Below are 12,708 nucleotides of genomic sequence, written 5' to 3' on the forward strand. Positions count from 1 at the left end.
TTGCTGGCCAGGCCACAAGAGGATGAGCAGGGCTCTCCATGAAGGTGCCTTGTCCTGACCCCAGGCAGGCATCTTGATTTCTCCCTTTATGGGCTGATTGAGTCCCAATCAGCCCATAAAATCCACAGTTCCCCTCCTATCTACCTAAATACCCCCAGATTTAGCCCATACCTACCAATAAAAGCCTGTGACATCAACCTCAAGGCTTTAAAATAAACCTGTTGTTGTTGTGCTGACAATATTATTAGGTGCATGTAAGGAAATAAATAAAAAGTTTGCATCTTTTATTTTTTCCAGAGGTCTCTGTAATCCTCTTTAACGTCAGTTGTTAAAAAAAAAAATCCCATCTTTTCTTTAAAATCAAATGGAGGCCTATTCTTATTGAAATGAGGTGCATAAATCATTCTGCCAGGACAAGTTGTTCAGAACTGATCATCACAATAAAATAATAATAATCTGCCATAGAGAAATTAGTGTGAGCACACATTTTCTACTGTGAGGGGCAATAGTGATCTACAGCAAGAAAAAATTCTCTGCTGGGATCCTTTTTAATAAAGAGAAGCAGCAAGCCACTGGAGAGGTGTTAAAAACATAGCACATCTTAGTCACAGGGTTTAAAGCTGAATTCCAACAAAAGAGATATTAAGGAATGGGTTGGTGTTCCTCTAAGTAAAATCTGTTTGCACCACACATATTTCATAACCATTTAGAGAGTTTTACTGACAAATAGATTGATATTAATATTTTAAATTAATGTATAACTAAGAGTCCTTGATTTTTCTCAATGATAAATAATCCAGCAGTTCGGTAGATGATGAATGTCCCTACTCTGAGAAGCTTGAGAGCTGGCACTCTGAGGAAAATGCATAATGCAGCTGCTGCCCCGAAACCTGGGGCTGAATTCAGTGCAGGATTTAGGAGCCTGCATCCAAAACTCTAGTCCAGCTGCCCTCACTTCTCTCTGCCTCAGTTATATCCATCTCTGTGTGATCATGAAGGTCTTGCAGCATTTGTGTTTGGTTTCTTCAGTGGTCACATGCAGTCAGTGCCTGGTGAGGGCAGCCCAGTGCCTTTGGGAAAGCTTGTCTGCAGCGCAAGAGAGCACAGCATCCAGTCTGAATCTGTGCATGTATAGGAAAATATCAACTTTTTAAACTGCATCTGCAATTATTTGTGTTATCCACACCAGGTCTCTCTGGCAGTGAGCCTGGCTGGCCCCGTGGTGGCCATGCAGTGTTTCTGCTCAGAGGTGGTGATGGCTCCAATACCCATCTCTGAGTGAGACCAAAGCTGTGCTCAAACACGAGCTCTCCCCACTCCACCCTTACAGAGTTTTCTGATGCATGAGTCTCAGCATGTGACAAAAAGTCACTTCTGGGTCTGAGCATGGGCTGAGAGCAGCTTTTAGAGGCACAGAGGATGGTTCTGAGGTGATGCTTTGCTTCTCTGCTCCAAGTACCTTGATGTGCTGGAGCAGGGCTGGGCTGGAGCTGCAGAGCTGCCTCCTGCCCTGCTGATCTCGGCTGTGCGAGTTCCTGGGAAGTCGTGACTGCCCTCCCTCCGAGCAGCATCACGTCTGCTCCCAGCAACCTTCCCTCTCTCCTGAAAAAGGGCACAGCTGCAGTGCCTGAGGAGCCCTCCCCCAAGGAAACACCATGAGGGAGTGGGAAGGAAGGAAGGAATGCCCCCAGCTCTGGGCAGCAGGAGAGGAGCTGCAGCATCCCTGCAGCCTGCAATTAGCAGTGACCTGCTGATGCAGCCACAGCAGCCGATGGAGCAACGCTGGCAGTCCAGGTTTCCTCAGCATGAACCTGAGAGACACAGTAGCTCAGCCTGTATTCACCTTTCAAGGAGTACACCCTTGAAATTATAATTTGTAATTGTAGCTCTAAACCATACACCATAACTGTGAGATAGTACAGTTGTCTGATTTCTTCTCCTTTAAAAAGCCCTAAGGATTTATTCCCTTTCTTAGCCATTGGGAAGCAATTTATAACATTATTGTTTTCTAGCTCTTGATTACAATGAGGTCCAGCTTTCTGGCCAAATGTAGAGTTTATTTTGTTTAACATCCATTTTGATAAATGTGTTAACAAAATTGCAATCAAAACTTTATTTTGTTAATACACTCTTGGGAAATTCTCTTCCCCTCCTTAGTACATCATTAGTCAGACACAAAACCAGGACTAAAGCCTAACTTTTGTACCTCTTAATTCAGTGTTGTAATAAGGTATAAAGCAAGAGAGCCTTCATAGTCTTGGATCCATAGTCTTCTTAAATTCTGTTATGCACAACAGAAAGCAAAATTCAGGGCTCTGTAGGAAACCCACAGAAGGACAGCAGCTTAAAAATAAATAATGACCTTGATGATCTGTTTGTTAGGTTTTCTGCTCATTTTCCTTCAGGCAGATGAATTGCCTTTTAAAATCTTAAGTGGTATGGAGAGGTTGTTTCAAAGATATAAGTGGTGAGACGGAATGCCAAGAGAAATTAGAAACTGGTCTGATATTCTACTAGAACTTGTCTGATAGGGCAGAGTCAGAGCTTGTTCCAAAGCATCTCCCCTCTACTGCTCCATCAGCTGAAGTAACCTGGGCTTCAGAGTAAAAGCTTTGACAGAACCAAAGTCCTACCAAGGAAACTGGGTAATATGCTGTATTTTAGCCCAGCTCTGCATTTATTGCAAATAACCAAGTGCAGTGGGGAAATTTCTTGTAAAAGAGCCCAATTGTAACAAGGAGTCCTAGTGAAAGAAGAGCCAGATGAAAAGTTTGGGATGAGAAGTCATTTGCAAGCTTATCCCACCTCTTGTTTCCATGTGGATGAATGCTCAAACTCATGAAGAGTATGCAGGATTCACATGATTCACGGATAAAACAGGAGAGTTCTGGTCTTCTTCCTGAGACATTTCCCATTTTGAGGAACCACTCAAATTGAGAATGGGGATCTCTACAAATAAGCTTGATGTTCTTGTTTTAAGGCCCTCATGTCATATTCCTATCCTGGAGGAGTGGCTTCTCTATAAGGCTGGGAGGAATCAATGCACAGCCACTCTTGTGCCTCTCTGATGCAAGGGGATCCTCAAGGACCTGCCTATCCCAGCCCTGCAGCTGGTTGAAAACTGCAGTGCCACAAAGCAACTGGAGTGGGCCAAGATCCAACACTCACTCGTGGATGAGATAAACTGATACAGAAAGATAACATTTTTCTTTGCCATATATATGATAGTCATGTTTCCAAACCCTGCAATTTCAAAATTGTGCAATTTTCATATAATGGTAATCATGGTTGTTACACTGTGTTATGTCTAGGGGGAAAAAAGGGTAGGAAATTTGTTCTGTGTGAAACTGCCAGATTAAGGTATACAGCAGACACATGAGCTTGTGTCTACATTAATTTACCCACTTGACTGCTTCCTAAATTTCATATCTGTTCTATCATTCTCTTAATTAAGCCCTAAGTAATTTAAAGCTTTGAGGTGGACTACTGTTTTATTTCTAGCTGTGGTGCATGGAAGTGTGATTCATACGTGTGAATAAAAATAGATGAGGACAGACCTTCCCCAGTGTAAACTGTTACAGCTCCAGAGATTTGTCTCTCAGAGAGGAGACAGGAGAAGTGGCATAGAGATTTTTGTCATGGTTTAAGGGCAAGTTTTGTTCCTCATACATGGCAGAGGTACAGGACCACAGAGAAGGGGCTTCAGGGCTGAAGCTTTGAGTTAATCCCATTTTGTATCTATCTAAAGGCAGATGAATGATGAGGTAAACACAGAGAAATTCTCACAAAGGAGAAATTAAATACATCCTACTGAAGAAACAAGATGAGGAGGGCTACTGAAGAAACTAGCACCTCCCTTTAGCAAATTTCTCACTTCATGTAAAAATAGCCCATGCTCAGGTGTGTGGTCTGTGGGAAGCTCTCTGCCAGGGCATCTTCAGCATGTAAATCACCTCCCTTTGATATCCAGATACGAAGTCCAGCTCTTATAGGCACCCCAGAATGTTATGGCACCGAGTCAATAAACCAAAAAATGTGTTTTGCTGTTCCAGACAATGTTGAACAACTGCGTTTTGAAACAAACAGATCTATTGCTATGTGAAACTCCTTCTGTGGCACTGAATAGAAGCATAATTACCAAAGATTTGAAATCAACTTCCAGCTGAAAACCTGCCACAATATGCTTGTGTTTCATAACTGAACCTTTCCCTTCAGTCCATGCTGGCAGTGGCAAATTTCTGCCTCTTGCTAATGCCTAATGAGCAAAGCCTGTTAGCAGCATGGCTGGGCTACAATTTGGGGTAAAATTCAGAATATAACCCTTCATGAGAATGGTGCTAGTGAAAAAATTATATCCAAGTATAAAAATGATATCTAAATATTTCCAAAACCTGTTCTTTCATTTTAGAAATAGTAATAAATTAAATCAGAAGCAAGATACCAAGGATACCTCAGTTACAGCTGCTCTATGCACTGCTCTTCCTGGTTTTAGGATGAAAATACTACATTTATCTTTCTGAGTGGCAGGAAATTTATAATCGAAATCTTTAAGTTAATTTAAAGAGTGGGATCACTTCCAGAATATGTTTCTCTGGTGGTGTCTTCAACATACATCTGTCCTGATAAGATACTGATCCTCACCTTCACATAATCTCAGTAATTCCTTGGGTTCGTTTTCTTTTTCCATGTCATACAGTTGAAGTGGGAACACAAAACCCAATTCTGATAGCAGAAAACCTGAAACTATATTTTAACAATGACAGTATGCTGATTATATAAATTAACAAGTGGGTAGTGGCAAGTTCCCCCTGCACATGAGGAAGAACTTTTGTGTGAGGGTGGCTAAGCACTGAAGGAGGTTGCCCAGAGAGTTTGTAGAGTCTCCTTCTGTGGAGATATTCAAAAGCTGTCTGAACATAATCCTGAGTAATTGCTGTAGCATCACCTGCCTGAGCAGGAGGTTGGACTAAATTACCTCTATTGGTCCCTTCCAACCATCTCCATGTTGTGGTTCTGTGTAAAAAAATCAATCAAACAAACAAAAACCCAACAAACAAAATAATAAAATAATGTATTTGAAATTTCTCTTTAATATGGAGAATGTTTGCAGCATTTTTGGCAAATCTATGTGCTCAGTGGAAGCTAAATATTGAAAGAAAGAAAAATAGTTTAGTTTGGTGCTTTTTTTTAACTGGGTTTATTGTTTTCCTTATATCTGTCCTGTGATGGGTTTTTTCTCTCATTTATTAAGGGAGGAAAAAATAGAGAAAGCAGTAAAAAAGAAAGAAGGAAATAGGGCTAAGCAAAAATAGGAAGACTTTTACCACTAAAAATTCAGAAGCAAATTTCTAAGACTCCCTGCATTAAGAAAAAGAAATGGAACATTTTTATAAGAGCCTGAAGAACAAAAAAAATAGTTCAATTTTGTTGTTTTTCCTCATTTTCAGGTTGGCTCTACTACAAAGAAAATGAGAAAACTGTCATTATTATCATTAATCTGGTTCCATTCAGCCATGCTGTTTATCTACAGCAGACCCAGTAATGCAAAGGCACAATGCCTTTATATTATTATCTCCTCTAAATATGCAAGAGTTTATGAATAAACTATTTATCAGCTTTCTTTGTGACCAGCTCTGAATTTTCTTTAAATTTACATTAATATTACTTGTGAAGCACCTTCCACTTTGACTACAGCTTATTTTCTTCTGCTTCCATATGATCAAAGTGTCTAATGCAGAAGGACTTTCTTCTGCTCTGCCAGAATATGTCAGAGTTTGCCAGCTATGCCATGGAAGGAGGATGGAGCAGCATCCTATGTGAGATTAATGTTATGCTACAGGTTGGTACAAAGAAATGAAAATTAAGTTATAAATCCCAGTAGCATGTCCTGGATTAAATTAGGACATTTTTCAATTCAAAATTTTCTTACTTTAAGATACAACATTAAAATTCTTTCTGTCTGCACTGTGTCTCGTTTCAGACAATTTTCTTTCCATTCATCTTGTCTACTACCATGTAAATATGTTCTCAAAGTTATTCTTCTTTTCCAAGTAGCTTTTGCTGGCATTGCTTACATTCTGTGTGTTTTGTCACTCTTCATTTTTGTTCTCTCCTTCCTCAATCAGGTGTTTGAACAAGAGACAACAGTGTTCAAGTTTTCTCTGGGGATGTAAGGTAGAAAAGATAAAATCAAAACTTGGGCCATGTCATGATATACATTTACTGAGACAAAAACATCTCTATCCTAAAAGAGTGTATGTTTGTAGATGTATTTTTAAACTAATGACTCACTGGATGTGTTGCAATTTTTAATGGGGCATGAGTAATGCCTGGGAGTCTGTATTTAAATGTGAGGGAAATCTTGACATTTTTAAAGGGAATTCTCTGGTGTTGTTTCTATGGTAACTTTTCTAAGGGGATGACATTTTTTCATTTGATTTTTAATTGTGATCAACAGTAGAGTAACTAAAATATTGAACATAAAAGAAAAGGAATTATATTTGTTAAAAGCCCTTTCAGACCAGCAGGAGACCAAGGCAGTGGTTGCACCTCCCTTAAGCCTTCAGCTGGGGGCCCAAAGAGCTTTCTGTGGTTCATGGACTTGGGGTTTTGGAGGCAGGAGGCAGGGTGAAAGGCACAAGCATGTTTTGGGGAACATAGATAGTGGGGTTACAGCCAAGAAATCCCCAGTAGTGCCAGGGAAGCTTAGTGAAAACAGGATAATCAATCCCAAAGCTTTATGTAGCTAGAAAAACAAAGCTATTGAAACCTGTGAATTAGACATAAAGAGCATCTTCACACACCCTTTCATCAAAAGCATCTTCTCAATTTCCTTGAAGAGCTGAACAGTAGAATTTTTAAATTAATTTAATTAATTAATAATTAAGCTACAACTCCTTAAACTTCCTGTATGTGTATGTTTTTAAACACGGCAATACTTTCAGGCATAGTTTCCTTTTACCTGTGAAGTAGGACCCTACAATGCTTTTTTCCTACCAGCAGGGCTAGGTAGTAGGAAAAGGTGCAAGCTTTGGTTGTGGCACACATTTCCTGGCCTCTGAGGTGCCTCTGGGAGAGTTACACTTTCATGCACCAAACAATTGATCCAGGCACCAAGCCTGTAGCTCTTCCCTGGGTATATTTAAAATCTATCCTGAGAGCTCCCTGGTGCCTTTAGGAGCTCTGAGGCCAGGACCAGAGGAAGGCTGGAAAGACTTCCAGATGAAAATTTTCCATATGTACTGTTCCCCATTAATTTCCTTGATTTTACAAGGAAATGTAACACATAAAACTTAGAAGCAGCTGTGTTGGAGACTATCTAATCCATTGTGGAAAACTAAACTCTAGACATAGTTTTGGATGGTAAACCCCTAAATTTTCCTGAGCTCTGCATCTGTAACGGCTGCATCATATGTGTTACTGACAATTTAAACTTTGGTATTGAATTAAGAGAAATCTTTAAAATTTATCGAAAAACTTTTTGTACAAAGTTATCATACACAGAGTGATTAAAAGGAGGGAAGAGGCAAGAAGGTCTTTCTTTCAAAGGACTGAGCAAATCACCAAGAAAAAGTGATAAACAGAACATCTCAGAAATTCTGGCTTTCCCTCTGCAATTAGCATTGCATGAGAGGCTTGTCAGTGCACGTCTGCTCAAGCTTTGACATGACCCCTCCACTCCTAGCCCTTCTGAAACTCTGACAAAGTTATGGGAATACAGTGATGCAGCTCTTGGTGTCACTTTTAAGACCACAGCTGAAGATGAAAGCTTCTGTTCATATAAATCAATTCAATTAAAATCAATTGAAAAACTCTGCTGAGAGTGTGTATGTGTGCCTCATTAAGTGGAAAACATAGGATAGGTGCTTTTGCAACAACCTTTCTGATTTCATATGTAATCTGAAGCTACATATTTAAAGCATATATTTTTAAAATGACTATGTGACACATTCATGGTAGCACACTATCATTAGCATGCTATCACACATGATTGTTTATTTAGGTTTTATAGCTTGTGGTTGCATAAACTGATGCTGTCACCTTCTTTTTTTCTGTAGCCAGAAAAGGCAAATTTTTTCAATGTTCTCAAATGCTTGTATGACTCAGAGAAGAAAGGGACTTTCTGAAAGTTATGTAGTCTCTATCCTCCTTCCTATAAGTGTCAGGATCTTCCTTCTCTTTTTGGTAAGTGTTAATATTTTCAGGATTCTAGTTATATTACAAATGCCACAGACACAGTGCCCACTTGCTTTATTGGCCAAGGGCCTGCTTCCAACGAAGAAGGGACATTTTGTCATTTCTTCAGTAGGAGGAGAAAAAGAGGAAAACCCTGGTAAATTGCTTTCTAAAATAGAGAAGTGGGGTGTGAGTGGAGGTGGTGTCTTTATTAGATACAGTGAAAGTACATTTAGGATTTTATTGGGTGTCTGCCATCTTTGCCAAATCATCCATTGAAGACCAGCTCCAGGACCATTCCTGGTGATATTTCTAGTGCTGCTCAGACTTCTACTGTTTCTGTGTGTCACAACATAAAATCAAGGCTTTTATCGGGGAGCCCTAAACAAATGGTAGCAGCAGCTAGAAATCAAAAATAAAGTGGAGTTCTACCAGTACATGAACTTCTGTTGGCCAGACAGTGCTCTGCAATTCTGGCTTTTCTCAAAACTTTATGTACCAGTTTAAATGCTGTCTCCATCCATTTTCATAGAAGGCATTGCTGAATATTCCACAGAGATGGTTGTTCTCTGCAGTCAGAGATGGAAGGTCAGCGCCAAAAGAAACTCAGTGGGACTGTATGAAGCACATAAGAACTTTGTAAACAGCCTACTTCAGAACCTTAAACTATTTACAAAAGCATTTTATTAATTTAAATTTATAATGCAAACAATTTAAAGCTAATAAAAATGTTCTAATATCAGATTGAGGTAGGTTGGAAGTGAATTTGGATCAATATAATGAAGGACAATTTTCTAATGTAATCTATGTTTGTCCTGAGGCTATCAGTATTAGGAGATAAGATAGAAAGAGCAATATCTGTGTCAAAGGCAGAAAAAACACATCTTGATTTCAGATCTCCTTCAGATTTGCAGCACTAGCTACTATTCTGAAAATACTTTTTCATAGTTAAACTGTACTAGTTTGTTTTCATCTCAGGAAAGAAGAAACAAACTCCCTTTCCATTGTGATATTAAAATAGCACTTTAACAAACTCATCTGCTGATGTTACAGTAGAGAAAACTGATACCTCCCAGTTCTCTGAATTCTTGGCACATACAGTACTGACGCATAAAAGGAGTCCAGCATTTCAATGATAGCCACATTTTGTTATAACAAGATCACAGTGTAAAATCATGCATTTCTCATCATGTTTTGCCATTAAACATGTTTTAAGTTGGCATTTTTATGGAAGCTTCTTAACCAGGCTTTCATAATAATAGTATTTAGTCTCATGTTAAAACAGATTAATATTTTTATCTATATTCTGTGACTATAAACCTAATCACAATGGAATTAAAGTTTCAATAGGGCATTCTCTTTTTTTTGTGAAACACCAATTTACATAAATCCTCACTCTGAAAACATTTGCTACTCTGTTCCAGGTGCTATTCTGATTGGTTCTGTTGATGTATATTTGATTTCTTAAAATGAAGGGTGCAGGATTTGGCCCTACAAAGACACTCAAAATGTTCTGTATAAAGGACAGGTTTCAAAACACCTGCTGTGACTCCTAAGGTATTTTGAAACTTTGTCTTCAATATTTAGTTTTCCTTCATCTAATACTGCTGCTCAAATATTTGAAGGCTAGAATTATTATTGAATTAGGTAGAATTACACTTATTTTTTGATGTAGCTACTAACAAGACTCCCCTGCCTTGTCCTGTGCTTTATCTCAAGAAAGAGGTGCACCTGCAAATCTACAACACATCAGCTTTAATTAAATGGAATATTAAAAATGCAGTTTAACCACTGGTCATGTTATATTTTGTTAGTGGATCAGTAAGCATCACAGGCAAGTGGATCAGAGAGATCTAACAGCTTTGGGGGGTTTTTTAAGTTACTTAGAAAAATGTAATACAGTAAAATCTTAATTTGTTTTAAAATGTCTATAAATTCATCCAGTTTTATCTTACTAATTACCTTTATAAGCAATACATTATCAGGATGCCACTTTTACAGAGCTACATCAGCCCCCTGGAAGACTGAACTGACCTTTTCAGACTGTTGGACCTCCCTTCATTAATGGGAACCCCCAAACATTTTTGCATCTCCTTCCTATTTAAAAATAAACAGTCAAGAGGGCCAATGTGAACAGAGAAGTAATCAACAGGAAAATTTGCATCTGCGTTTGTTTTGATGAAGCATAGAACTATTTTATTTATTGAAACTGTATTAATGTAATTAAAATAAATGGAAAATGCACTCTTTACTTAATTAATATTTTAAGCTGTCTCTGAAGAATAGTATGCAGCTTGAATTTAGTTATCATTTTTAAACTGCAAGACAGATTAATTAGATTCAAATCTTAGCCAGAATGAAATAATTTTCTTAATAAAGCTAAGAGCTCTAGAATTTGCTAGTAGAATGTGTCTGTTGTTGATCTTCACAGATGAGCATGAGAAGATAAGACATAAAACTCAGTGGAGTCTAGTGGTTAAAATTCTGCTAACTCTACTTTTAAATTATGATCCTAGATATGGTTTTATGTATAAGAAAGGCGTGGTGTTTTCCAGACATGAGAATTCTGCCTCTTTCTTAATACATGTAGTCCTAAAGTTACAGTAATTTAAATGCATGTGGTATAGGAAGTTAATATTTGGAAAAAATGTTTTGTTCATCAGAATGAAGGAAACTCAACTTTGATTTCAATATCCACATGAACAGAAAATCTATGGAAAATCCTCTACAACATATTTGGATCTGTATTTAATGAGCAAGGCTCCAAAGGATAACTGATAAACAAAACAACAAATGAGATTAAATGGTGTTTTAGCTTTATCATACATGCTTTAAAAGAATGAAAATCTATTTCATGCTGTGCATTGTGCATGCTTTGCAGAGTGAAGTGGCTAAACTTAGAAGTGCAGACAGATCTGTAGTCAGAAATCAAGGCAAAATGGTCAGTGTGGTTTTCAGTGCCCAGTTACGAAGAACAGATTTTTAGGGAGTCCTGACAAACATTGGTGGTTCTCAGGCAAGAATTTTGTTCTGTGCAAATATGGGAATACGTTTCAGCATCATTCTCACTGAAATTGCAAGATTTAGAATATTTTGAGTTTAGGCATAGTTCAAACACAGCTCTTGAATTTGGATGAATGTTAATGTGAATCTTCAAAATACCGGTATTTTTAGATGCGCTAAACCCAAAGAAACTGTCTCAAAGTCATTTATACTTTCAATGTCAACTTTTTTTTCTGAGAAAAAGACATGAAACTTTCTATAAATTTTATAATGAAATGCTGCTGATGACAGGATTTTTGTTTCTCCATTTTTTAATTAATTAAATCATATAAGAAAATTTATCAGTAAGTCAATTCACAGATATGTGACCAACAGTTCTATAGATACTTTAAAACAGATTTTAAATTTAAAATGAGTAAACAATTGAAAATTATTTCTTCTATCTCTCAACACCTTCTACATTTTTAATGAATAACACATTAAACAATCTATGTTTAAATAATTTCTTCCTGTGATATAACCCTCACAAGTATCTATCATTGCTTCAAAGGTCATATTTAGAATAGGATAAAAGTAATGAAAATTACATAAACGTGAAAAGTTTTTTGTTTTTTAAATTTCACCACAAATTCTTCAAAATCTTACTGTTAAAAAAAAAAAATATGTGTTTTAACTAGTGTTTTGCTGTCTCTTAACACCTGGCCAGTCAAATTCATGTTCAACCCATTCAGCACCTGACAGTTCTGAAAAGGTCCAATATTTTTCCAGGAATGTTAATGAATATATTTTTATACTAAATAAAAAACTACAAAGCTAATGGAAGTATTTATCAGTTCCAGACAGTTCATTAGAAGGATCAATATGCAAACACACGTGTCCTTTTAATGAAATCACTTGGCGGGTTCATTTATCTTTCAACTTAAGCAATGCAGGTTAGTGAGCAGCTTATGTATGCTCTGGCTCTTCCAGGGGCAGGAGAATATCAGACTGAGAGGGTCCTCTCAGCATGACAGACTGACAAAGCAATGCTTTCAGACCATGCAATACAAACGTGGCTGAGGAAATGTCTGGAGAAGCCAAATTTGTGTTAATCTGTGGGAACGTGAAGGATTTTGCATGAGCAGCAGCCGGATGAGGAGTACCTCTCCTGCCTGGAAACCTTTTCAGAAACGGTGATGATGTAAAGAGCATCTTCCTCGCCCTGGAATGGGAAGGCTGGGTGTGGGTGAGATGTTAGTGGGGATGAGCCCATGGCAAAACCACTCTGCACTTTCAGGACCCGGCAGAACGACGCTGTAAAGGGGATGGTGATGATATTTCGGTGCTGTCCTGCAAGTTCAAGTGAAGTGTCGCTGTGGGGCGGGCGGGGATGCTCTGGGAACTCAGGCGGCCCTTGCTCTTCCTTGGCACCCCGCACAGGTGCATGTCCCTTACCCAGGTGCCGGCTGTCGAGGGGTGCTGGAAGGATGAAGGAGGAAAAGGGGCAAAGGAATTGCTACACGGCGCTAATGCGGTGTCCCCAGGACAGCC

This window comes from Geospiza fortis, unplaced genomic scaffold (genome assembly GCF_000277835.1).
Source record: "Geospiza fortis unplaced genomic scaffold, GeoFor_1.0 scaffold282, whole genome shotgun sequence".
Lineage (NCBI taxonomy): Eukaryota > Metazoa > Chordata > Aves > Passeriformes > Thraupidae > Geospiza > Geospiza fortis.